We start from the raw sequence: 25,915 nt of genomic DNA on the forward strand, positions 1-25,915 counted from the left end.
TTTATCACTCCCCGCCTCATCTGGACAGGGGAGAGAAAATATAACGAAAGGCTCATGGGTCAAGATAAGGGCAGGGAGATCACTCAGCAATTATCGACATGGGCAAAACAGGCCTGACTTCGGGGAAATGAATTTAATTTATTACCAATCCAGTCAGAGTATGGTAACGAGAAATAAGAACTAAATCTTAAAACGCCTTTCCGTCCACTCCTCCCTTCTTCCCTGGGCGCAACTTGACTCCAATTTTCTCTACCTCCTCCTCCTGAGTGGCTCAGGGGGATGAGGAATGTGGTCCTCCATGGGCTGCAGGTGGACATCTGCTCCACTGTTAACCTCCATATGAGCTGCAGGGGGACAGCCTGCCTCACCATGGTCTTCACCACGGGCTGCAGGGGAATCTCTGCTCTGGTGCAGATTGGTTTTTTTCCCCCATCTTAAATATGTTATCCTAGAGGCGCTACTATCATCGCTGATGGGTTCGGCCTGGGCCAGTGGCGGGTCCATCTTGGAGCTGGCTGGCATGGGCTCTACCAGACATAGGGGAAGCTTCTAGCAGCTTCTCACAGAAGCCACCCCTGTAGTTCCCCTGCTACCAAAACCTTGCCACACTGACCCAATACATAAGGGAAGGAGGGGAAAAATAGATTATATTGAATGTTTTTTGCAACATGGTCCGTCAAGTAACTGTCTCCACTTTTAACATTTGAGTAAGCAAAAGGAGGACAAACTAACTTGTATGTAATGCATTACTTACCTGTTTACATGCTGGGTGTTTTAATTATGCTCAGTTACAATTTTTTGAATTGCATTTTTAAAAGTTTGTCAATTAAGTGTACTAGGAGAGAATTAATTTCTTGGTGAGTAGTGCAAATAGCATCTTCAGATATCTGTTTGGGCATGCAACTCTGGTTTTGTCACTGAAACTACAGGTCAAAAGTGTTCCTTATACCTTCAAGTATATGTACTTGAAGGTATATATATACCTGGGAATGTGCAGTTGGAAAACCCAATAACTTTTAATAATTATCTAGTTATTTAAGTGGTACTTGAGCGTAATTCTCTTCCATTTCCATTCAACTGGGGAATTATGAAAATATTAGACTTTGTTTTTTCTTTATGTGCTTTTTGAATGACTCAATGAATGCATTTGTCAGTTGGATTATGAATATCATGCTTTATGCCTTATCTCAGCCTTATTTTTAAGGAATCTTTGTATTTTCTTTCAATTACACAAGTGTCAAGTCTCAGAGGGGAGCACAAGACTTCGTTATTCATCACATGATCTCCTGCCACACTGCAAGCATCCTGGCAGCAAAAGACAGCTATCTCAGTACCCTTCTGTCAGCCCACGTGTAAAACCTACTTGGGTAGAAACGGAAAGAGTTGCTGGCTAGAGAGCCATCAAGAGCCTGGATGAGAGGCAAATAGTGCTGTGCAGAAGCACAGAGAAAGCCCAAGGCCGCATCTTGCAGTTGCGGTACCTGTAGGGCAGGGACATGCGTCTTACATGAGCTGATACAGACGTGTGACCTGTGGTATCACTGACCTGGATTGCCCATTCGCATTGTTTTGCCTAATGCATGCGCCTTTGCATTTGATTCTTGTACGCTGCAGAGAACTGCTTTTTGGGAAAGCCTGCCTTGTTGATTGCCACTTTAAAATAGAGCCAAACATGAAAATTCAACACTTGCAAAGTAATACATCTATTCAGTTGAAATGTCTCTGGTAGAGACATGATCCATTGTGTGATGTGAAGAAACAGGAAGTTAAACTGTGATTCTGTTCATCCTGAGCCTTTGAGTACCTTTTGAATTGTCAGGCTTTGCTTTCTGCTGGGTATTTGAATGGAGAAGGGTTCCACGAAGCTCTACCCTCAGATGGAATTGGCTGTGTACTCAGGTGGCAGTTTTGTTGTTCTGATCTTTGTCTCTCCAGGTTTCTCTGACCTGCCTTTTCAGATAGTGTGTCTTGCCAGTCACATGTTTTTTACAAATTAATTAATTTTTTGAGGGTAAGTAGCCAAGAGGCTTGGGGTTTTTTTCCCTCTGGGGGTGGGTTGATGGGAAGGGTGTTACAGTATCATGAAACATAGTTTAACAGAGAGACATAAAAATAAGAAATTAAATTTTAAATATAGAAGTTGACTGTTATCTGTGTGCTTGAGCCCTTATTTGGCTGGAAATGTAAATGAACCACCTTCTAGAAGCAAATGAGACCTATGAAACACCTTCATGCTCTTTCAGTACCTTTAGGAACAGATCAGAGGAACAAGAGAAATTTCATACACTATCAATCAGTGAGATGCTAAGAATATTTTGAGACTATTTTGTGTATTGAGACAGTCCATCACCCACCTTCCTGTTAGTAACAAAACCTGCAAAAAATACCTTAAATACATTTAAAAATATCTTGAATATATTATGACTGACAGTATTTTCTGCCTAGGAGAAGTGCTGTTTGTTTAACTAATTAAAGATGACATTTACCTTCAACAGCCTAAGAGATGCTGCTATCTGTAGAAACACCTTGGTGAACAATCTCAGTTTTGAAGCTAGTCCAAATGAGGATGACTGAGTACAAAATGTACATTCTATTATAAAGCACAGTTTCTTTTGATCAGACGATCTACTTCTGAAGGGAGAAGAGATGATGAATGTTCTGTTGGTGTAATAGAATATAGTTGTATAATTGGCATGAGAGTAATTAAGAAAATATGTTGAGTGTGTTGATTTAGACATTTGACTTTCTGTGTGTGTTCCAAGTCACTGTAAGCTTCTATGCAGACCATGCTGGTAGGACAACTTCAACATTTATTGTAGCATTTTGAGATAATCCGTAGGTTATCTAATAAAAAAATGTTAAATTAAACATCAATTAAAGAGTGGAAACAAAGTATCATGGCCATTTGGAAGTCCTTTATTGTATGTTCTTGGAGTAAGGAAGCACCTTCTTCGGTGAGAACAATGTTCAGAAAAATGACATTGGAGTAATTGGACATAGAAGGCTTGTCTCAGGTAAGCCTTAGTTTTAGATTACTGACAGTAACTTTGAAATAATAATTTTTGATGTGAAATAGGAGTTTCTCGTAAGTTTTGTAATTTATACTTGCATAAGAACTATAACCTTGTTGTGGTGCTGAATGCTGTTGAGTGCTGCTTCTTTAGTGAATAATGATGAGTGGTGATATATTTTTAATGGAATATAAGGAAGAAACGTCTTGAAAGCTGAAAGTAAATGCTAGCATTTAGTTCTTGTCTTGAAGTTGTTGGGCCTTTTATTTTTTAAAAAAATTAAGATTTTAATCAAGCTTTGTTTTATGGTACTCAGTAAGAAAAGCTTTAGATAGAGGCAGAGGTTCAGGTGGCTTGCTGTTGGCAATTCTGTGAATGTGACTGTTGCCCAGATAGTGATTTTTTTTTTTTAATTTATTTATTTATTTTTACAATCAAGTTCTTAAATAGAATACAAATAGTGATGTTACTAGTGGAGTCTTCTAAGAAAATCAATTTTTTTTTTAAAAAAAGGTTCATTTATGCTTTTTATTAATAAAAATAAGAAATTAATAGGAAGCTGTAATATTAAACATTTCTTCTGTAATTATGACAGAACTAACTCTGTATCTGGTTGCATTTTAACAGCAGTAATGCCCATCTGCTTCTCAGGGTTTCTTGGCAACTTCGGGCACTAGAAGTTATAAATGCTTCAACTGATACTGCAAATTGTATAATTTTGGTTTACTGAAGCCCATATTGGAGCACACTGTTCTAACCAACTGTAACTAGACATAATATATATTTGTATTTTTTGTGTGTGTGTGTTTGGCGCCGAGTTTTCTCAACATTTATGATTAAATAATAAATCTCTTAGAAACTTTGGCAGTCAACACAGAAAAGTGGGCTATTGTAGAATGCTTGTATTAAATTGTAAATATTGTTTCATTGGGGTTGTATCTTTAAAAATGGGGTATCTTAATTTACTGTCCAGGTAGACACTTACTGTAATTCTGTTTATCATGATGAAAAATTAGATAGTAGGAGGGGTTTTGCCATAATTATGTTGATCTTCCAATTTTTGCACTACTGATCCATAACTGTCATTTTGGTGGAAAACCCTGGACAATAATTTGAGAGAATGAAGACTGGAGAAAAATAGGAAAAGAAAATGGACACTTTTTAAAAACAAAAAAACGAAATTACCCGGGGAACTACAGGCCGGTCAGTCTCATCTCTGCCTGGCAAGATCATGGAGCAGATTCTCCTGGAAACCATGCTAAAGTACATGGAAAATAAGGATGTGGTTGGTGGCAGCCAACATGGCTTCACCAAGGGCAAGTCATGTCTGACAAATTTGGTGGCCTTCTACGATAGCGTTACAGTGCTGGTGGATAAGGGACAAGCAACTGATGTCATCTACCTGAATTTGTGCAAAGCACCTGACACTTTGCCCCATGACATCCTCATCTCTAAATAGGAGACGCATGTTTTTTGGCAGATGGGCTACTCGATGGATAAGGACTTGGCTAGATGGCTGCACTCAAAGAATTGTGGTCAATGGCTTGATGTCCAAGTGGCGAACGGTGACGAGTGGCGTTCCTTGGGGGTTAGTACTGGGACCGGTGCTGTTTAACATCTTTATTGGTGACATGGACAGTGGGATTGAGTGCACTCTCGGCAAGTTTGCCAACGACACCGAGCTCTGTGATGTGGTCAACATGCTGGAGGGGAGAGATGCCATCCAGAGGGACCTGGACAGGCTTGAGAAGTGGGCCTGTGTGAACCTCATGAAGTTCAACAAGGCCAAGTGCGAGGTCCTGCACTGGGTCACGGCAATCCCAGGCACAAATACAGGTTGGGTGGAGAATGGATTGAGAGCAGCCCTGAGGAGAAGAACTTGGTGGTCTTGGTTGATGAGAAGCTCAACATGACCCGGCAATGTGAGCTCACAGCCCAGAAAGCCAACAGCATCCTGGGCTGCAGCAAAAGAAGCATGGCCAGTAGGTCAAGGGAGGAGATTCTACCCCTCTACTCCGCTCTGGCGAGACGCCACCTGAAGTACTGCATTCAGCTCTGGGGCCCCTAAGATAAAAAGGACATGGACCTGTTGGAGCAGGTCCAGACGAGGGCCACGAAGATGATCAGGGGGCTGGAGCACCTTTTCTGTGAAGACAGGCTGAGACAGTTGGGGTTGTTCAGCCTGGAGAAGAGAAGGCTCCGGGGAGTTCTTATAGCAGCCTTCCAGTACCTGAAGAGGGCTTACAGGAAAGATGGGCAGTGACTCTTTATCAGGGAGTGTAGTGATAGGACAGGGGGTAATGGTTTTAAACTGAAAGAGGGGAGATTTACATTAGTTATTTGGAAGAAATTCTTTCCTGTGAGGGTGGTGAGGCACTGGAACAGGTTGTCCAGAGAAGTTTTGGATGCCCTGTCCCTGGAATTGTTCAAGGCCAGGCTGGATGGGGCTTTGAGTAACCTGCTCTAGTGGGAGGTGTCCCTGCCCATGGCAGGGGGGTTGGAACTAGATGATGTTTAAGGTTGTTTCCAACCCAGGCCATTCTCTGGTTCCATATGAATGAACATGGCCCTACATACCATAAGCTGTAGAAACGAAAACAGAGGAAAATATGTGAGCATGTGTCACCATTTCTTTTCTTCTTTCCATTTCAATCTGTGTATCTTAAACAGATGAATAGTTAAAGTACAGTTCTCATGCAAGGCTTGTTTAGCATTACCCTTTTATATTTTTCACAGTTAATGATACTGTTTCTGTCTTTTCTTTTATTATTGTTACATTTTTCTTATACATTGTTCTTTGATCATGGTATATAAAGTGTTTCCATACTACCAAAAAAGAAACAGCTGACACCACTGGCAGTCCAAGAGATTACTACTTCTACTTCTTCGCTGTTTCTCTTCATGCTATGCCTTTTAAAGATTTATTTCAGAATCAGTTTGGTTATATTGTCATCTTATTAAATCTTCTTTGAGTTAATAACCTGTAATGCAGTAAGCATGATTTAAATTGTACGCATGATCATAATAAAGAGTACAAGTATCATGGTGATCAAATAAAATTAAATTATATACTGGGCTTCTAGATGACTGTGTAATTACTGTATTTTTAAATTTTGATTAAAGCAATAAATAAACTTTATTAGAAATATTTTTAGAAATTAGGAGCAATCCTTCTTGTCATTTGTGTCCATTTAAGTGAGAGACTTCAGAATATTTATCGCCAGTATTTGTCTCAAAAATAGAAATTTTGTATGCTATGTAGGAGTGATACTTCAACATGGTGTTTGTTTCTGAGGAAACAGAAATCTGCCCTGGAAAGACTTCTCTTCCCTGGTTGCCCCAACCAATAACCCAAATCAAAAGAGCTCTCTCCCATGTGTGTATGTGTTCTGGTGTGTTCGGCAGATATGTGTTAGGTGTAGTGAGCACCAAGCTCGCTACTGCTTTCACTGCTTGATCTACGTAAATGCATTTATGGTTGTGTTTAGGTAACCATTAGATATAGCAATATCAAAATAATAGAAGTGCATAATAATAATAAAAATGTATTTACCATCTCATTCCTTCCTCTGCTCCCCAAATAAATAATTCAGGTTAATCGATACAAGGTTATTTTTTTTAAAAGTCTCGAGAATCCTTTAGTTTGAAGAAACATTGATAAACAGTGCTTCTGCTATACTTGTGTTCTCAGAAACGCTTTAGTTTGAATATATCTAGAAACCTTCCTATTTGCCATTGGTATGTTTTAAAGGGACAAATAAATTAATCAGAAAATATGGTTTCTGCTTTTGGGGATATACTTCTGTACTTTGCACTGAGTCTTAAAAACTTACAGGCTAAAGGTATAAGTATGCTGTGTATGTGAATAATTGTCTTTACATGAATAATCTTGCTGAATACATACATGCTATATATTTATGTTTATTTAATGTTATATATATATTTTTACCTGAATGTTCTGTTTATGTTGTACGAAAAGTGAGTATTTCACATCCAATTCTAATACAGAATCTTATTAAAATACAAAACCAAACAAGTAGGAAAGAAGTTCAGGATGCATTCTGTATTTGTGTATCTGTTCATGCAGAACTTAGACATATTACATATTTTATTAGAATAAAATGTGGAATTAAGGCAGCTATTGTGATGTGAGATTAATCTGATTAAAACCAGAGAATACCTGTAGTAAAGCAAAATAAGAAAAAAAAAGAAAAAAAGGTGCAGTGACTGCTTTCTGATCCTCTCCTCTTGCAACTGGTATCTATAACTGTGTATAAATGTTAGGACTGTAAATATGCTTTTCTCTCTGACTTGTTTCCTGCTGGTTGCTTGGTTACCAGTACTTTGCTGCACATACACGCAAGATATTAGCTTATTCCTCTGTCTTCGCACTTTGAGCTTTAATGAGAAATATGTGATCAAAATCCATGTTTTTATTTCTTTGCATCTAGCTATTAAGGGTTAAATGGCTTATTATCCCAGAAGACTTAAAAGTAATTATGCATAATTTATTGACTTCATGTGGAAGAATAAGACATTCAACTATCTATGTATTTCTTTCAGGGTTTTTTGTGGGTTTTTTGTGTGTGTTTTTTTAATTAAAAAAAATACTTATTTTTTTTTAGAGAAAAACCTTTGAGATGAGGGCTTTTGCATATTATCACTTCTAGCGTTTCATTTTTTAAATGGTTGACAAAAATAATAAAATACATTAGGGATGGAGAAAAATTAAACTAGAAGAAAGTCTTAAAATTACCAATTTTTTTTTTCCACGCTTGGACAGTCAGAAGAGAATTCTGTTCTTTCTGATTTTAATCTCACATAATATTATATCTTCAGGACACTTGCTTTTCTGTTTGTAGATTCCTACTGATTTAGATACAAAAAATACTCTTGCATATCATTTAATGAAGTTGCTACAATTTTTGCAGAGTTTTTATTGGCAAAGGTGTAGTTGTCAAGATTTATCAATTTGACAATTTGTCCATAATTTAAAATGTTTTCTTTCCCTTTAAAAATCTATGTCTGTTAGTTTGTGCTCAGACCTACACACCAACCAGAGCAAATTATTTCCTCCCTCCATGTTGTTACATCCCTCCCCCCCCCCCCAGTTTTTTTGGTGTGTGTCTTTGTTCTGGATGTGGTTAAATAGATGAAGGAAATTGATGCTATCCTCCAAAATATGAATGGTTTATTCATATTTCTTACTTCTGTGCTTGATTGAAAAGATATTTTCATGTTGAATTGAATCCATACAAGATGGCTAGGCACTGCATTACTTTCCAAGTTAGGAATTTTTGTTGGTATGACAGGTCACACCCATGCATCCATATTGGACTAATTTCCCATTTGCTAGAGCCTTCAAAAGCTGTGTTGAGAACTACGTTGAGATTTTCTGCTTTTGGGAATTCTGTCCTTTGTAAAGACTTACGGACAGTTACAAGAAACGGTTATGCAGCCTGTGCACCTCTCTTTAATTTCACCTATAGCCATTCTTTTCTAGTTGCAATGAAAGAACTGAACAACTTACTGTAAACTGTCATCATTACCTTTCACAATGATGGTGGTCTTTGCCATTTCTTCTCTAACTTACCCACTGTATATTTTTAGTGTCAGGATCACTGCAAAATGACATGTAGCATTTTAGATACTTCTAGCATATCTGTCACCATGGTACCTACTAGCTTTCTAGATTGCAACTGCTTGGAGTAAGATGTTAAAGAACGCAGGCTAATGTATGTCTCAAACAGAAAAAGGGAGCCTATAGAGGGTGGAAGCAAGGACCGGTAGCCTGGTAGGAATACAGAGAAATTGTCTGAGCAGACAAGGATCAGGTTAGGAAGGCCAAAGCCCAGATAGAATAAAATCTTGCTGGGGATATCAAGGGCAGCAAGAAAAACTTCTATAGGTATACTGGTGACAAAAGACAGACTAAGGAAATTCTTTCCTGTGAGGGTGGTGAGACTGGAAGGGGTTGCCCAGGGAAGTTATGAATGCCCCATCCCTGGAAGTGTTCAGTGCCAGGCTGGATGGGGCTTTGAGCAACCTGCTCTAGTGGGAGGTGTCCCTGCCTATGGCAGGGGGGTTGGAACTAGACGATCTTTAAAGTCCCTTCCAACTCCTAATGATTCTGTGAATCTATGATTCTATTTAACTGCCTGTTTTTAATTTTTTCCCCATATTTTCCATGGATAGCCATGGAAGTAGGAAACTGATTTAAAGCATCGTTGAATAGATGAACACGAGCATCATCATGTTCTTCCATTTCATCTGTTCCTCCTCCCTGTCTCCATCCATCCCCCACACCCCCCAAAAAAAAAAAATTTTATGAATAGTGTACCCGAGTTAAAAAGGCAAAAGCATAAGCAATTTGAGAAAATATTTTAATGTCAGTGCATGCATGTTAATAGAATGATTATAACTTGAGAAGTCCAGACTTTTTAATCAGTCTTTGATGCATTGAATTGTGCTTTCTTAAAATATTTTTTTGTTTACATCTTAATATTGATAGCTATTTTATAATTTCATGAATGTTAACTGATGCACATTACCAATGCACCATTTTACATTATTTTTTTTAGAGATATGGCTTGGGATATCAGATGTTTGAAGAGCAATGCCACAGTAATGTTTTCTGAAATAGAAGTTCACTAATAAAAAATATATTCAGAAAGAGTTTCATATTTAACTCTTTAGAGTACAAACTTCTTAAAGTCACTTTAAAACGGCAATGTCAAAGTCGTTTTAGTATAAAGGAAAAAGTAGTAGATCTTAATATTCTAACCTATTTTTGACAAGTCCCTGAGTTTTAGTACATCTCTTATAAAATTGTATAGAAATCTATAAATGTTTATCTGCCTTATATGGTTAAATTATGTAAATGCACATGGGTGTATGTAAAAAATATTTAAAAGCTGAACTACATTTTACTTGCTAATAAGTAAAAGCAGTTATTAATAAGCAGTTATTAGACCTGCAAATTATAAACTTTAAGAGTTTTCTTATAGTTATCTTTTTTGAAGGTTTTAATGCGGATGTGTTTATGACACTGCTTTCAAAAATTAGTTCCATCTAGAGACTATCAAAAAAACCTATAACTTGCTGTTCTTTTCCAAATTCCATTTTCAAAAGTGTGCTCCACCTCATCGTTCATCCCCTAAATACTTAGATATACTGAATTAATGGCAGTAGAAAAGTGAACGCAGGAAAAACAACTTCTCAGGCTCTCAAAATATCTTCTTAAAAGGTACACTTGCTAAATCTGCCAGATGCTTTAATATATACTACACAGTAAAAAAGTTGAATTTGTGAAGTGCTTGAAAAAATGTATGCAAAAGGTCGCTATTCATCTCAGGAGAAACAGAATATAATAAATTTCTATTAACTCCATTTTCTTCTATTTTCCTTAATTTTTCTTCTTCTTTCTGTCTTTTTTTTTTTCTTTTTAAAAAGTTTTTCAACAGCTAAAAAAAAAGAATTAACTTCTCCTAGCCTAAACCTTATACTGTTACTGTTCCACTTTTCTTATTGTTACATGTAATAGCCTAGGACCATAAAAAAGCATCCCTACTTAGGGCTTCCAGAGTGGAAGACAATTTCTCATGAGTGTGAAGCAATACTGGCACAGTAGACAAGCTTATTTTCTTGGGCTTTCTGCTTATCTTTAGTGAAAAATAGTGTGCATTCAAGAACCCAGAGCATTGCAGAATGCACAAATGGATTAGGATTATGAACTTTCATTACCATGCAACATAAAAGGTTACCTTTTCTCCTTAAAGTGGATTAGGAAAATTAGGAAGTTCTCTAATGTAAAATGAAATAATGCTTAAACGCCCTTCTAGATTCTTTCTAGGATGATGTAAGGTAGGGTGGTTTTTGAAGGAAAGGAAAGATGGTTTCTGCAAAAGTGTGAGAAATACTAATCATATTGTGAATTCCTACTGCATCATATTAAAACTTTAAATTGAATAAAAAATAGTCTTCCCATTACCTATGAGGCAACAATAAAATTCATTGTATTACTATCTCTTTGACATTTTTAGATTTAGATAAAATTTTCAGAAAAAGTGAATAAATATAATTGGTGACTTTAGGTACTCAGTGCAGGTCACCAGTACCAGTGGTTTCTGCTACTTTTTTCCCCCCATATTTTAGGCACCTGCTTTAATGTTAGCCCTGAAAATGTTAGCATTGAAAAATCTAATGTAGATAAATGTATAGATTATAGTTTAAAATGCTTCTTTTGAGGTAGTAACTTAATAAAATAATTGACTTCTGTTCTGGAAGATTATGTGTATAATAGATCAACTGTGCCTGTAATCTGATAACTTCTTTAGGAGTTACCAGCATCATTCTGATTTTTGGATTATCGCAAGTAACTGCCTTAATAAAGGGAGAAAAAACTTCTTAAATTGAACTACACAAATATCAATCCATGCTTTTTTAATGAAATTCTGTTATCTCTCTGTTTCAGTAAATCCAGTTTAAACTCTTTACATTCTAAAGATAACACCAGTAGTAAAACATAGTAGACTTCCTATATATCGTGCTAACTGAACTATATGTAAACACATGTGCAGTGTGTCTACTTACTGTTTCTCAAGAAGCTGTCCATAGCATCAAATAGTGTGAGTGGTTTTGTGATACGTGAAAATGAAGGGCACAGGAAAAAAATCTGTTGCTTTCCTTTTGTGGCATATTAAGAACAGAGACAGGTTTGTCACAAAGTCCAGTGAAAGAAAGTAACTTGCAATAAAGTGAAACTGTATTAAATGAAGTGTATTGAAAATTAGGAGGTATATTATTTGGTATTTTGTATTATTTGTTAGGTTATTTGGCCCCTTCCTAACACTCTGCAGTTTGGGTAAGCTGCTTTGCTCAGGGTCTGTGTCAATCAAGACTATGGCAGTTAATGCTTGGGGGGTTGTATGTTGGAGTTACTTGTCATTTTGTGAATTGGACCGAGACCCTCTCTGTTACTTAAGTATGTGTTCTTGTACAAATTAGGTATTGATAGTTGTGGGATGACTGGTCTTGCATATAGAGTCATAGGAAATCTGGAGGTGAGACCTCCACTTTCAGGTTTTAATCTTTCATCCACCTGGTCTCCCCACGCCAGAGGGCTCCAGCATTATTAGTAGCTTCTGGTGGTTTCTCCAACCCTGATGTATGTTTGTATGTGTGTCAGATGACAGAAAAACTGCGTCAAAATGATGCTTAAAAAAATAAAAATTTACCTAACTTGCATGGTTTTCCGGAGAAGATTGGAGGCAGTTCAAGTAGTATGTGCCCCATCCCTGGTTCTGTGCAGGCCTGAAGAGAAGCCGGGGGCCGCCAGTGCTTGTCACCCCAACGGGAGAAGCAGCAATGGGGAAGATTCTTCTTTCCATCTTCTTTAAGTAGTGTGGGCTACTCAAAAATTGTCCCCAAAAGGCTATGTAACTTTTAATCTTAACACATGAATAATCTTTCATTATTCTTCTTGAAACCTTTTCCTTCATAAAATAGTTTGGTACTAAAAAGTCAAATGGTCAAAAGGTTCCAAAAAATTGCAAATATTTCCTCTTATGTCACGTTCAGCAGCCATTAGGGAATGGAAATGTGTCTTTGCTACTGGAGCTGAAGGCAGGTATTGATTTGGAGCTTTATGGCTATATATACGTTTATTGACATCTGCTGTTCTTTAATTGCTGATGTTTATTAATTACAAAGAAAATGATTGCATAATAATCCTATCCCCATATGCAATTGGTATCATAGTAAATTTGGAGGGAAATTTGCTCAAGAAAATGGTGCAGATTTTCTAAATAAACTAAGTTAAACTTATTTAATTAGAGCAATAAGATAAAAAACCCTCAGAAACAGTAGCTTGAGGTGAATTAAACTTTTATTTAGAGTTCCTTACTTTGCAGTTCTTAGAGATCTCAAAATGCTGTTTCCAGTGGTTTTCAACAGTGAAAGTGTTGTTCTAAAAAATGCCAGCTCAGCACTGAGTGAAGAGCAGTTAGCCTGAAAGCAGGGCAGAGGCTGAAATGCACATAAGGGCTTCTTTCTTTCCTCCAGTTCCTCAGGTTAGTTTCAGTGTTGTCATCTGTGTTCAGGTAAACAGTTGACTGAAGTTCTGATCTTAATGAAATTGGAGGAATAGGAAATTCACATTGTAGTTTTGGTATTAATTTTTAATGCTGGCATTATCTTGAGGTTTTTGAACGTTTGCATGGCTGATCATGCTTCTGAGTGACTGTATGCTAAAAGTACACATAGAACAAGCCTTCTCCATGTTACTCTGTTATTTTTAAAATGTTTCCTGGTGAGTCTAAGTTTGTGTTACCTGCATTTGATATTTTCTATATGTCTAATGGGGGATCAGTGAAATTCCCCTGGTATAAATTTAGGTTTTTGTTTCTAAGATGGCTTATATATCGGAGGCTCCTTTTAAAGCGAGATTTAAAATTAAATGCTCCCTTCTGCAGCCCTTAATTTTCAATGTTAATGATGGTAATAGCGGAAATTATCACTATCCCCTTTGCAAGCTTAAGAAAAATCTATGTCACTAATTTGTTTATATAATGCATTTTGCAAACTAATTTACTAGATGCAGTAGTACAAATAATCCTTTAAATAGCATTATAGATTAAAGGACAGATTCTGTCACCGTCATTCATATTAAGTTATGCCCTATTTTGCAAGCAATTCTTTTGGTTTTAATAGGACCACCGTAAGGGTAGAATTCCACTGAAGTAGAACCTGTTTGTTTCTGATGGAATTTAGTTGTATAGTTTTAAATTCATTGCACCGTTTTATGCTCCCTCATGTAAGCAGCTGTGTATAATTAATGGGAGTGTGAGTTTCTCAGAAAATACAATAATCTCATTTTCTGAAATTGCCTTTCAGCTTGCTTCCGTCCTCTGTCTTTCTCCCCAGTAGATACTCTATTTCTTCATTTACATGTAGAGGAATAGAATATGCGTGTCAAAAAGCTGTGACAGTAAAAGAATCTGAAAGAGGTAAAAGAGGGTTATTAAGCAGTCAGGTATGAACCGTAAATCAGTCAAGTAAGGCAATAATAGCACATTTTCTATCCCTCCTCCCCATATTTTATTCATTTGTTTTATAATAACATCTATATGCATCACAGTAAGATTCACTGGAAGATAAATTCCCTTCCCTGATGACCTTATAAACTAGGTGTTCAGGAATGTAATATGTTAAAGTTCCTACCAAACTCCTTCCCTAACCAGGAAACATCATGTCTAACAATTAAATTAGGAAGTAAATGGGCATTAAGGTGTCAGAAAAATCCAGTTGTTTTTCTGTGATTTAAATGAAAAATTTTGTGAAGGTTGTAGCCTTTTGTCTGTCATATCTTAATGATTTCATTTTGGAAAGTCATTAACATGAATCAGAGTAAGTGGAAGACGATGTAATCAGCCCAAGATTTGACAGTGACAAGGAGATTTTTAAATAATGCCATAAGATAATACCCTGATAAAAAAAAAAAAAAAAAAAGGTCCTTTCTGAAAGCTCTTTTAAAAACAGGGTTTCCCATGGACAAGAGGGCTAGTAAGTTTTTTTTCTTTATAGTTTGTTTCTACATGCTTTTCTCTGTTTCCAGCTTTTTTTGTCTAGACAAAAAAGTCAGTCCGTGCTGTTACTGGTTTAGATTTACAGATTTGCTGATTGCCCTGCTGGTTGCTGCATTTTTTTTTAATGAATCAGAGGATGAGTTTTAATTGTCATTCCTTTGATAAACATATTCAAAGGCTCTTCTTTACCTGAGCAGTGTTGGTCACAAAAGTTGGACCTTCATGTGTTCAAAAGCTTCACCTGCTGTAATATTTAATTGAAATTTGCAAAACAGATTAGAAGTTATGGGTAGGTAGGCAAATGGTATATCTCATAAACCATGTTTCCTTAAGAACTATTCTTTTAAGTAACTAAATATGTCCCAAAATGAACTCAGCGTATGTTCTTTTGTGCATTTGGTAGGTTTTTTATTGTTACATTTTTGTCTGGTCATTAAACACGTTGCATGTACATTTTTAATGTGATATTTGTCATATTCCTTTAAAATAATTCCTTGCTGAAAGATCAATATACTCTGAAAACAAGCCTTTGAATAAATTGGTTATTGCTTATTGAAAGCAGTGTAAATTCTTTTAGTTACTTAAACTATCCCAAAGGTTGTAAGGAAGAAAACACAAATATTTTAGGAACAACAGGGAGTGCGGTCCTAATCATATCAATAGTACAGTAAACTATTCCAGGTGTGGATGCAGTTAATTACAACAAAAGAGACTTTAATTTTATCTGGAATTGACAGACAATACTCCCCTTTCTTTCACATCTCACTTCAGTCCTGTAATAATTTCAACTCTGTTTATAAATTCCAAGTTGTTTTCATTCTTCTGTATGACGATAAACTTAGGAGAATGTCAGTCTTATTTATGGACATGTATTTTTCACACTCATTAGCTAATGTTATCCTAGAAATAATACACAGGCTGAGAGAAAAGAACCCATCTATTCAGAGTTCTCTGCAAAGATCTAGATACTGAGATGGCCATGTTACATGAAGCGGCTGCATGCTATAGCCTTTTCCTGTCCAAATGCAAAACTAACACAAACAACGCATTTTTAAATATATTTTGTACTTATTTTGTCCTCCAAGTGCTTAGTTAGATGTTTTTATTTTTGACTACTCTTGATTCATCCAGTGAAGACATATGGAGATAAGGTGCAGGGAGGAAAGAAAATAAAACTTTGAAAAAAGCCCCAAAAGAATGGCCGTGTTGGAATTTTTCTGTTGGAATTAAATGTTGGTTGAAGGGTCACCTTTTTATGACTTAATAGAATAGCATTTATAAGTTGCTTAAAGCTTTTGTTATTATGTTACTGAGGAAGGATGAGGATACAGCAGGGAGGGATGCCTTAATTATTGCTAGCACCAGCAACTGAAAATGCTATATTCATGCCAACTTCTAATAAACCACTTAATAGGACTTGAATTTTGGGAGGGCATCGACACGACACAATATGCTGGTGAAGTAAAATGAAAAATAGAACACTCAGTTCAATGAACTTCTATTTAAAACTGCAAACATTATTTCCAGCTCTAATCCTGTATTACTGTAAAATAATTGAAAAAATATTGTTATATTTTAGTAAATACTGGAATACTTAATTCTAGATTTTTAATACTCTGTTTTAAGACTGTTGTGAAGTACGACAGAAATTAAGGTGTAAGAAAGTTTACATTTTCCTTTACACTTTCCTTTGCCAGCAGTTAATAAACTAGATTAAAAAGTTAATAAACTTAGTATAAGATACAGAAGGCTGGTAACCAATAAGGATAGCACAACAGTTCAAATGAAAACTGTAAACATCATGATCCTGGGTTTTTTTTTCAATACAGAACAATCTTGTTATGTTCAGTTATAATTTGCTGGTTAACTGTCCTTCCAACTCAGCCATTATATCTTTTTATCATTTATGAAAACAGAAGCACTTAGTTACTTTCACTAATTGCTGTGCTCTTTTTTGATAGAATTGATATTGAGCTCGATTTCTGATTAGCAGTGTAAGAAATAGCCAGGCTGAGGGTCTTCAATTCAGATATAGAAAACTATCACGTTTACCACTATATACTAAAAATCCCAAGGGCTTGTTTTGTTTTGGTTTGGTTTTTTTGTTTGTTTGTTTGTTGTGCATAGAATTTAAATCTTTTTCTTCTACCCAGGTTTTCTGGGGCTTTTTGGTGTTTTTTAAAAATTCTTGATGTGTTTATACATGTATTGATGCATTGTCTCTTACTTAGTAGGTGTTTCTTGGTTTTGGGGTTTTTTTGAGTAGGTTTATATGAAAGAGGAGCATAGACTGCTATCTGCCGTTCAAATTCAGTTGATATTGGACTGTATATCCAGTTCTTATACATTGACAAATAGACACACATCTACATATTCCTACTCTAAGCGTCATTTCTTTGGGAGACCAGGCTAACACCTATGTCAGTGGAGAGGCAAATACAAAATTATTCCTGTGGTTGAAAATGAAGAGAGTTACTCCAGGAGGAGCACAGTCTTGACAAATTGTGTTTGAGAAAGCAACCAGAAGAGCAGGGAGCAGCAAGGGAATTGCACAAGAAATTCATGTTACTATAGTGGAAGTGAGATGTGCTATCTAGGATTTTTAAAGTGAGAGAAGTCTAAAAAGCTGAAATAAAAGGTTTATTCAGAAGTGGACAGCACATCTTCCACTCTCTTTTTTTTTAGTATTGAAGCAGGATTGATTGTGGTATCTGTCCCTTATTGGAGAAAATAAGCATTACATCCGTGTTTTGCATTTTTTGAGAAATTTGACTTCAGAGATGATTACATACCTCCAACCTTTGTTTTTTATGGATTAGAAAATAAAATTAATTCAGTGCTGTGTAGTCAGTTATGACTGATTCCCTTGCTACTGAAGTTGAAGAAAGATAATCTTTCCAGAGGTTTTGTTTTGGATGTCAGTCAGTGAACACCTGTTTAGTTAATGAAATAATGTTTTTGAAGTCCTGACTATGGTCAATGAGGCAACTGGATCTTTAGAGGTGGGATAAGCTAGAAAAAGGATACAATTCCATATAACTGTCTTAAAGCTGTACAGACTGTCTTAAAACTGTACGTGTATATGCATGTCTCATGTATTTTCAGGAGAGGCATTACAGACAGTGTGGAAAATGAAAACCAGAAAATACTAAAAGTTCAGGGTAAAAGTTAATTTTAAGGGAGTCCTGCCACAGTTACAGAAAGACCGCTGTCCTTAGCAAGTATTTTATAGAGCTTCTGGTATTTTAAGAGTTAGTAGGCCTTGTAATATAGGATTTGTTAGGTAGGCTTTATAAGTATTAGGGCAAGACTACCATGTGACAGCACAAGCACTTTACAGTACTTTTAAGTTATAAATAGTTTTATCCATGCATAGCCATGTAACTTCTGCAGCACCATAGCTGATATTATGCAATTTAATTTACCTACTGAAGAACATAATATTTTAATAAGACCTTTGATTTTCCAGGTGTGGAGTATTTGTACTATGGAAGACTTCAGGGTAAAGTGCTTTTAGAATGTGTCTTTCTTTTAGAACAAGTATCTGTGCCAGCCTACACACTGACACTTAGAGCTGTTTAATAATTGCTTTCTCCCATGAGGCTCCTTGGCTCTGAAGTAAGAACCAGCGTGCTTAACCCTCATTAAAACAAATAGATTAATTTCTTACTAAAATGAAAGACCTCTTTTTAATCATTCAGCTTCATGCTATTTAGAAAAATGTTCAATTATTTAAAGACTGCTGTAATTTAATGGACAAGAAAGACTCTGCACTTCATTAAATTGTATGAAATGCCATGTTTTTTCTTGATACACAGATTACTCACCTAAGATTTCTCAAAATATCTAAGCTTTCATCTTATTGTTGCATGTCAATTTAAATCTTAAATTTGACCCATAAACTTTGAAAATTAAAATACTTTCTCTGTAAAGAACTTGTAAAAAATAATAGTGAGTACTTTCATGAGTCTAAGTCTTATAGCTTCATGAGCAATGCTTCTTGTGAAGTAGAAGTGCAGTCTACTTCCTTATTTCTACTAAGTAGGAAACATGTAGACATGTAGACTGTAGGTGTCTAAATAAAGCAACAAGACCAAAAGGCAGGTTTTTGAGATGGCTACATCTGTGCATGTGGTTGCCCATGGACAGGCTCTGAGTGGTCCAGGTGTGAGCCTGCTGCATGCCAGAAGCCCTGTGAGCAAATGAAATATCTTGACCCCATGTCAGTGTGAGTGTTGTTATTGTTTTCTTGTCAACTTTTTTGTCAGCTGGCTGCTTCATCTGAATTTTGACTTCAAGTAACACTGAATCTAATTGATTGTTTATTTTAATCTGAGGCTTAAATCAGAGGAATACCAGAGAAATAAAAAATGCTTAACAGTAAACAAAGCCAAATTAAATCAATGCTTGGTGATGAGTTTTACTTGGTTTACATGGTCTAAGTTTACAGAATAAACCTGCTTTTTCAGTCTGTGGATAGGGTTCATATGACCATACCCTTACTGCAGATATGTATAGAAAAAGATCTCTGAGCTGTCTTATTTACGTGCTCTGGATGCATCTATGCTGGTGTTTTAGTTTGGGTAAAGAAATGCAGTTTTGAAGTGGATGTCACAGTCATTGCACCCTACTGTGGTTTGGTTCATACCACACATGATGCTTTCGTTAATACAGTTTTTTTTTTTTCTCTTTAGAAATATTCCCCTATTCATAGAGAGCCCTTCACTGTAGACTTCTGAAGAAAACTTAGTAAAGTAGTTTTGAAAGTTATCAAGCTTTTATTTCTAATGTGTTTAACAGGTAGAAATTATTTGTGAGCAAAAATGGTGTAGCCACACTGTTCTAGGTTAATTTAGAAAAAGTGTGAGATAGTTGTTTTTTAGTAGTTGATTATTTTGGTTGAGCCACAGAGCTTCTTAAGTTAATTTTGGGACAGAAAGCTGTTGAGAAACAAGTTAATTGAAAAAGAAAAAACAGTTTCTGCAGAATGGAGTTCTGTTAGTAAAGACATGCTACATTTTCATGCTAAAATGCATGTGTCCTTTAAAGAGAATGTGTGTCATCTGAAAACTTCACATTGTTTAACTTTCCTTTAATTAAAGCTAGATAAGTTGTTTTTGTTAAAATTACTGGGCTGGATTTTTCATTTAATTGTCTTTAATATCTTCAAAATTAATTTGGTCACCCAACTGATATTTTTATTCTGTTTACAGAAGAAAAAAAAAAATCATTATTTATAGTTTGAACGTAGTAAAATAGTGTTTTGTGTAATGCTTTGGTGATGAAAATGGTTCATTTTCTTTAAGTTTAGTAGCTATTCTTGTTAAAGCTCTTTCTAACAGTTACTGTGCTCTCCTTGCAATGTTTTTTGTTTCCTTCTTCCTCCCCTTCACCCCTGAACACACATCAACAAATTTCATTGAATGGTTCAAATTCCAGTTGATGACTACTCTGCCTCAATTTTGACAGAAAAATATGTTCTGAAATATTTATCTCTTTTTTTCACTGAGGATTCACAAATGAATGCTTTTCTCTAAGGCAGAGGAAAAGGTGTTAGTAAGAGAGAAGTGACTGCCAGTAGTTCTGCTGTTGTGTTATGCTGACTTCATCACGTGCAGGGTACATGCAAACCCATTTCTTACTTCTGCTTTTATATTACACCTTCAGCTTTGTAAAAATTGTATGTACTTTCTTGGGAAAATATTTTCATACTGAATAATAATGTCAGTTTCAAAGCCAATGGATTCTTTAATATTAGCAATTGCTATTATTTTCAAACATTCACTTCTAAGCAATTGAGCTTGTTGGAATTTTATTTCTTCAATTTTAGATACACAATTCTAGGGACTCCTGTAATGCTCTGATCTTCAGTGGAGCTAGTGGGTCCTGCTCTACCCTAGTTTATCATTTCTCTTCCCTGCTTCTCTGGTGCTTCTTGGAATCTACTTGCTAAAATGGCAGAAAGTTTAATTGACAAACAAAACAGCAGTCCTTTTCTGGCGGTTCAGCCAAGTGAGTCCGCTCAGTAAGGATTCATCAGGAGGGAGGCTGTGCAGCTACGCAGCTAGGACCTGAGCAAGAGAAGGTGTGAGTGGAGGAGCCCCCAGAGCCAGTGGAAGGGAGAAGGTAAATGGTTATATAGCTGGGGTGTGGGTGGAAGGAGGGGTGAGTGGGACAGTCTTCTTTCTGACATGACTGAGCCGTAGATTCTGTGCCCAAAGCCCAGTGCCTTCAAATACTACCTGTATGTTAGCCACTGCTATGCTGAACACTGCGCTTTATATACTTATGCTAGGTGTGAAGGATGGCAGCGTGAAAAGCACTCTACCATAAACTTCACACAGTATGTGTGATATGGGAAGTTACCTGGTATTTTTTAGAATGGAAATGTAGGATCGTACGTATGACTGTGTATTTCCTAGAATGAAGCAGTCTGATTTTTGCTGGTAGCTTGAAGTAAAAGTTGTCGAAATATTTTGTATTGTCCGATTGCTTCCTTCATATTCAAATGCTATTTCCATTTTATCTGCCTAAGAATGTTATCTGAAGATAATGGAGCTGTGAGGGGTAGAGGTCGGTCAGTGTACAAATTGCTGGGGATGTGTTTAGATGTGCAAATGCAACTTCTGGAATGATTGAACATTGTTTTGGTGGAAGTAGTTCCTTGTATATTTTTGTGCACTTCTAAATGCAGCTGTCTTGTAGAAAAATCTCACTCATTTTAAAATAAGATTTTTTTTATTTTTTCATATTGTGCCTTAATTGCAGTTTCTGAAAGTCTGTTTTCGCTTTTAACTAGTGTGTTTGTTTGGAATGTGACTCTCAATTCCAGATTTTCTTTTGTATTTATGTTTTACATATGTTTGGCTGTCTGTTTTTGTTTGTTTGTTTTTTAACCTTTATTGAAATTTTTGTTGTATTTCTGCAGCTAAGTAGATGTTTCCAAAAGGTATAAAAAATTATTAATAAAAGTTTTCACTTATTATAATAACTTGAGCCAAGCATTGCAAAATATGCAGTTGAAAAAATAGAGGGGAGAAATGACAAAAGATTCTGGCACATAGACAGTTTTACTCTTGTCCTTAAGTTCTGACTACAGGAAATACTTTGGCTTTGTCAGTACTTCATAGGTCTTCAGTAATAACCAAATCTTGTTTTAAGGGGTTGTTTTAAAGAAACTTTTTATTGGAGCTAAAGCTTGAAACTTGTGATTTTTTGTCATGTGTGTACCATATAATGACCATTACTTTCCTTTTCTCTGAAAACTTGCAAGGAAAAGTATGTGCTTTTCTGAGAGTAAACATCAGAGCATAACAGCTTCTATTTCAGGATTTTCAAGTTTTTCATTAAGACTAGTTAACATAGTCTTTCATCATTAGTCTATTTATAAATTAAAGGATACCTTTTTATTATTTGAGGAGTGGTTTAGGTTACAGCAGAAAAATGCAAAGAAGAAACATATTGCTGAGTAGGGTAATGGGTACTTATTGATGATAGATTTATGTACAAGGCATTTAAAAATGAGAATGCAGTAAGGCAACAAATTTTTTTCAGGCTTTAAAAAATTGTATTCACATTTTGACTTAGATTATTTTCAAAAATCTTACAAGAAAGAACTAGAATATCATATGATGTTTTCCATACATAAAAAGCCCTTTAGTGCTGCTTAGAGTGTCTGACCTTAGGAGCTAAGAACTACTGGCCCATAGAGAGAAGAAAACAAGTGTCACCATAAGGTTAGTTATCATATTCTCCGACTGTGAAATTCAGATTTCTGTTACGAAAATTAACTTCTCTTTGGCTGTCACTTCAGTGACAACAGCATGTGAACTAAATTTTCTGATCTCTCATTCATTTTTCGTGTTGCTCTCCGAGGACATAGTACCCAGAGATCAAAACTCCCATTTTACCAAATATACTAGTTCTCTATGTTATGGGTAGATTTTAGATGAAAATTACAGCTTATTCTTACATGTCATATGTTTCAGAAATAGAAATAGATGCTATTAAAACTTTTGATTCCACCAGGACCTATTTAACAACAGAAATATTTTTTAATTAAAACAGAGGCATTACTATTGTTTCTTCAGTAAAACAGATGCCACTAATATTGTGTTCACAGACTGATGGATTGAAAAATACATTGAGAATTTTTATGTAACCCACTGTTCTTTCTATTTCTGGGTTTTTATAACATCTGTACATGTAGCAGTCTTATTTGGGTTGCTGATGGAACAAAACATTAGCTATTTTTATTAAAGTCTTAAACATGAAATTTGTATGAACTTTTATAAAACAGCAATATTTTTTGCTCTCGCATAACTCCAAAATTTAACAGCACTTGTCCAGAGAAACAAATTTAAGATGTATCAGTAAAAAATTATCTGATGAACCTTTACTACAGGGATATTCATTATCAGATTTTTGGGACTACATTCCATCAGTGCTTAAAACCTACAAAGAAGCCCAGGAAGGTCACAGCAGATCAGCTGACACAGTGTTTGCCAAGAAAGCATGCTTTCTGACTGGGTGCTTGATCGTGACCATATCTGTTCTCCATGAGCCTCTACACATAAGAAAAGTGCCTCTATTAATTTTTTCATATCATAGAGAACACTGATGAATATCAAAGAGGTAAACAATCCACAAAATGCACGTGCTGTCTGTTTCCAGCTGTCCTTTCTCTACTCTCAGCAATGCGTCTCATTGAAAAACTATTCAAAGAGGCAGTAAGCCCTTATCATTCCTGGGGACGTGGGATTTGTATCTTATGTCAGAGGAGGAGACTTTATTCCTTCCTGCTTCCAAAGAAGAAAGGAGGTGAATTCAGTTGAGGGAATTGAATGATTTCAGCTGCTGTGTTTGTGTTCACATTGGTCACGTTTCATTTCCATTACCAATTAAAAGCAATAGCGAAGGTACCTACTTTCATAAGCATCCATCCAGCTAATATAAAACTTCTGAGATCCTCACTTGGAATATATTCTATTCCTGTATTAAGCACCTGTACAGGATGCTGCTTTGACCTTTCAGTAGCAGTGAGAGCATTTAGGAAAACACTGCAGTGGTAATGGCATATGCGTGCTGCCAGGCTGTGCAGTTGTTCATATATGAAGATGTCTGGCTTACAGAAGACATTTCCTGTGAACAAATTCAAAGACTACCAAATGCAGTCATCGGTCTGGTACAAGAATATAAAAGGTATCAAAAGAAGCCTACAAATAGTCTGTAGCTAAAGAAGAGGGCTTCCTTCTTTCGTTTGTTTTTTTATGAAGGGTACCCCTGAAAAAGTACACAGTAGACCCTTTTACTATGTCTGCCCTGTGAAATTTATGGCCACTGTTCTGTGCTCAGAGAAGCATGAGTAAATGCACTGTTAATGGATGCCAGACTGCACTGTGAAATCAAGTTTGCAGTTTCCAGCATGAACTTGGTCACCTTTTAGGTCATGTGACCTCTTACAAACATGTACCACCTCATGCGATAGCTTTTTTCATTATTTATTTATAGACATGGAAGAAGCTAAATGAAACTACAGTCCAGATAAGTGCCTTGGAGAGAAACTGCATAGAGGGTTTTTTTGAGAAGCAAAACTTTCTGGGATTTTGGAAGATAGGCTTAGTATGGAGTCATGTTTTTTTATGATTGAACCAGCTGATACATGCTTTTCTACTTTGACCTATTACTGTCAAGTAACCTAGGAACTTGTACCTCAAAGTAGGTCCCGCAATTTTGTCTTTACTAATTATTTGAAACTTGTACAGTCTATACGCTTGACTCTTGGGACGCACCTGATGACAAAAGCTGGAGGGAGTAATTTGATTTACTATACCCAACAAAATGTTAGTCGCTGTCTGAATTAGAAAGATTTTACAACACCTTTCAAACTCATCTTCTCTAACTGTAGAGAGAAATCATACAAGAAGACACATTTGCAAATGAAAAGATTTATATGATAGCATAATCAGTGTCACATTTCTCTTTGTACTTAATATTATCAAATACATTGGATTATGCTTTCTCCATGTGGTCAGTGAACCTTTTCGACAGTTGGTCTGCATCTGGCACACACGTATAGAACTCTCCAGTTGACAGTCTCTTGACATTTTCATGTTCACTTACAGCAGCCTTATACAGAGGATACAATGTTTCTAGTTGTACCGCAGTGATACAAGTAGTGAATCTGGCTCTTCTCTAATGACATCACATTCATCTGGTAGCCATGTTCACTCTACACCTTTTCATGAAGAATACTTGCCGTATGACCATGAGGGAAAAAAAGTCTTTCTCAACCACAGTAAACTCATCTACTGAAATAAATTGGTGTTAACTGAATTATTGAGCTATAACTGTAGTTTTCTTCCATACAATCTGTGATGACTATAAAGAGGTTTGCCGTTTTTATTCAGCAAAAAAATTTAGAGCAAGTTCCGTGATTTTTTTTTTTTTTTTTGTTAAGGAGCATTATAAGCAGCCACCACCTCCAGCAGCTCCTGGGGATTCCTTCTGCTCAGTCCAGAGACCCTGGGGTCTCTCCAGCTCAGGCTGATGGATGTGGCTGCTGTTTTCCCATTTGCAGGTTCAACCAACAGTGAGGGTAAGTCTGGCTTTACACCAGGCTGATGACTTCTATATCCTTTTTATTACCCTGCTTGGAAAGTCTCACAGTGAAATGCAGACATGATAAACAGAAAGATTGCTCATGAATTCAGTAGGTGGCATTTTCCAAAATTTCCTGGTGTGCATTTTGACAGTCATAGAAAGAGAGCTTGTTTCTAAGATTATCAATTGCCAAACTGTTTTTATTCTTCTGAACTTAATAAATTCAATTGAGGCTGACATTTTTTTTTCATACATATGTTTTAAATGTGTCATTTTCAGCTCTTGTGCCTTCTTTTTTGTAGAACCAGGGAGATGTATGGCTTTTCGGTGTTTAAGGGTGCTTATGTTTGCGTTTATTTACCTTTTTTCCTTTAGGTGCAGTACTGATAAATTACTAATCTTGGATGTTGTGCTACTGTACAATGTAAAAAAAAAAATCAGCAACCTATTTTTTGATCACTAAGTACAGTAGGATGACAATCCATTGTACCTTATTTCCTCCTGACATTAATCCAGGAGTCCTGTGATAGGTTCCCCATCACCACCATTGATGGTATAGGAATAGTTAAGTTTTAGTTTGAAATGTGTGTTTGACTAGAAGCATGTGATATTCCCAAATTCTCCTTGGTTTTTGTTTTTCCTCCAATGGTTGCTAATTCCTAGTTCCAAGTCATCCATCAAACTGGCCTTGCAGCACGTTTAGCTTCTGCAATGACT

The 25,915-nt window shown here is 36.1% G+C and overlaps 1 protein-coding gene across 1 annotated transcript in view; it reads left to right on the forward strand.

Annotated features, from left to right (window-relative positions):
• The window catches only part of AVEN (apoptosis and caspase activation inhibitor), a 96,527-nt gene that overhangs the window by 50,289 nt on the left and 20,323 nt on the right, over positions 1-25,915 (forward strand). The gene's annotated exons all lie outside the window — the stretch shown is intronic.

Source organism: Numenius arquata, chromosome 6 (assembly GCF_964106895.1).
Source record: "Numenius arquata chromosome 6, bNumArq3.hap1.1, whole genome shotgun sequence".
NCBI lineage: Eukaryota > Metazoa > Chordata > Aves > Charadriiformes > Scolopacidae > Numenius > Numenius arquata.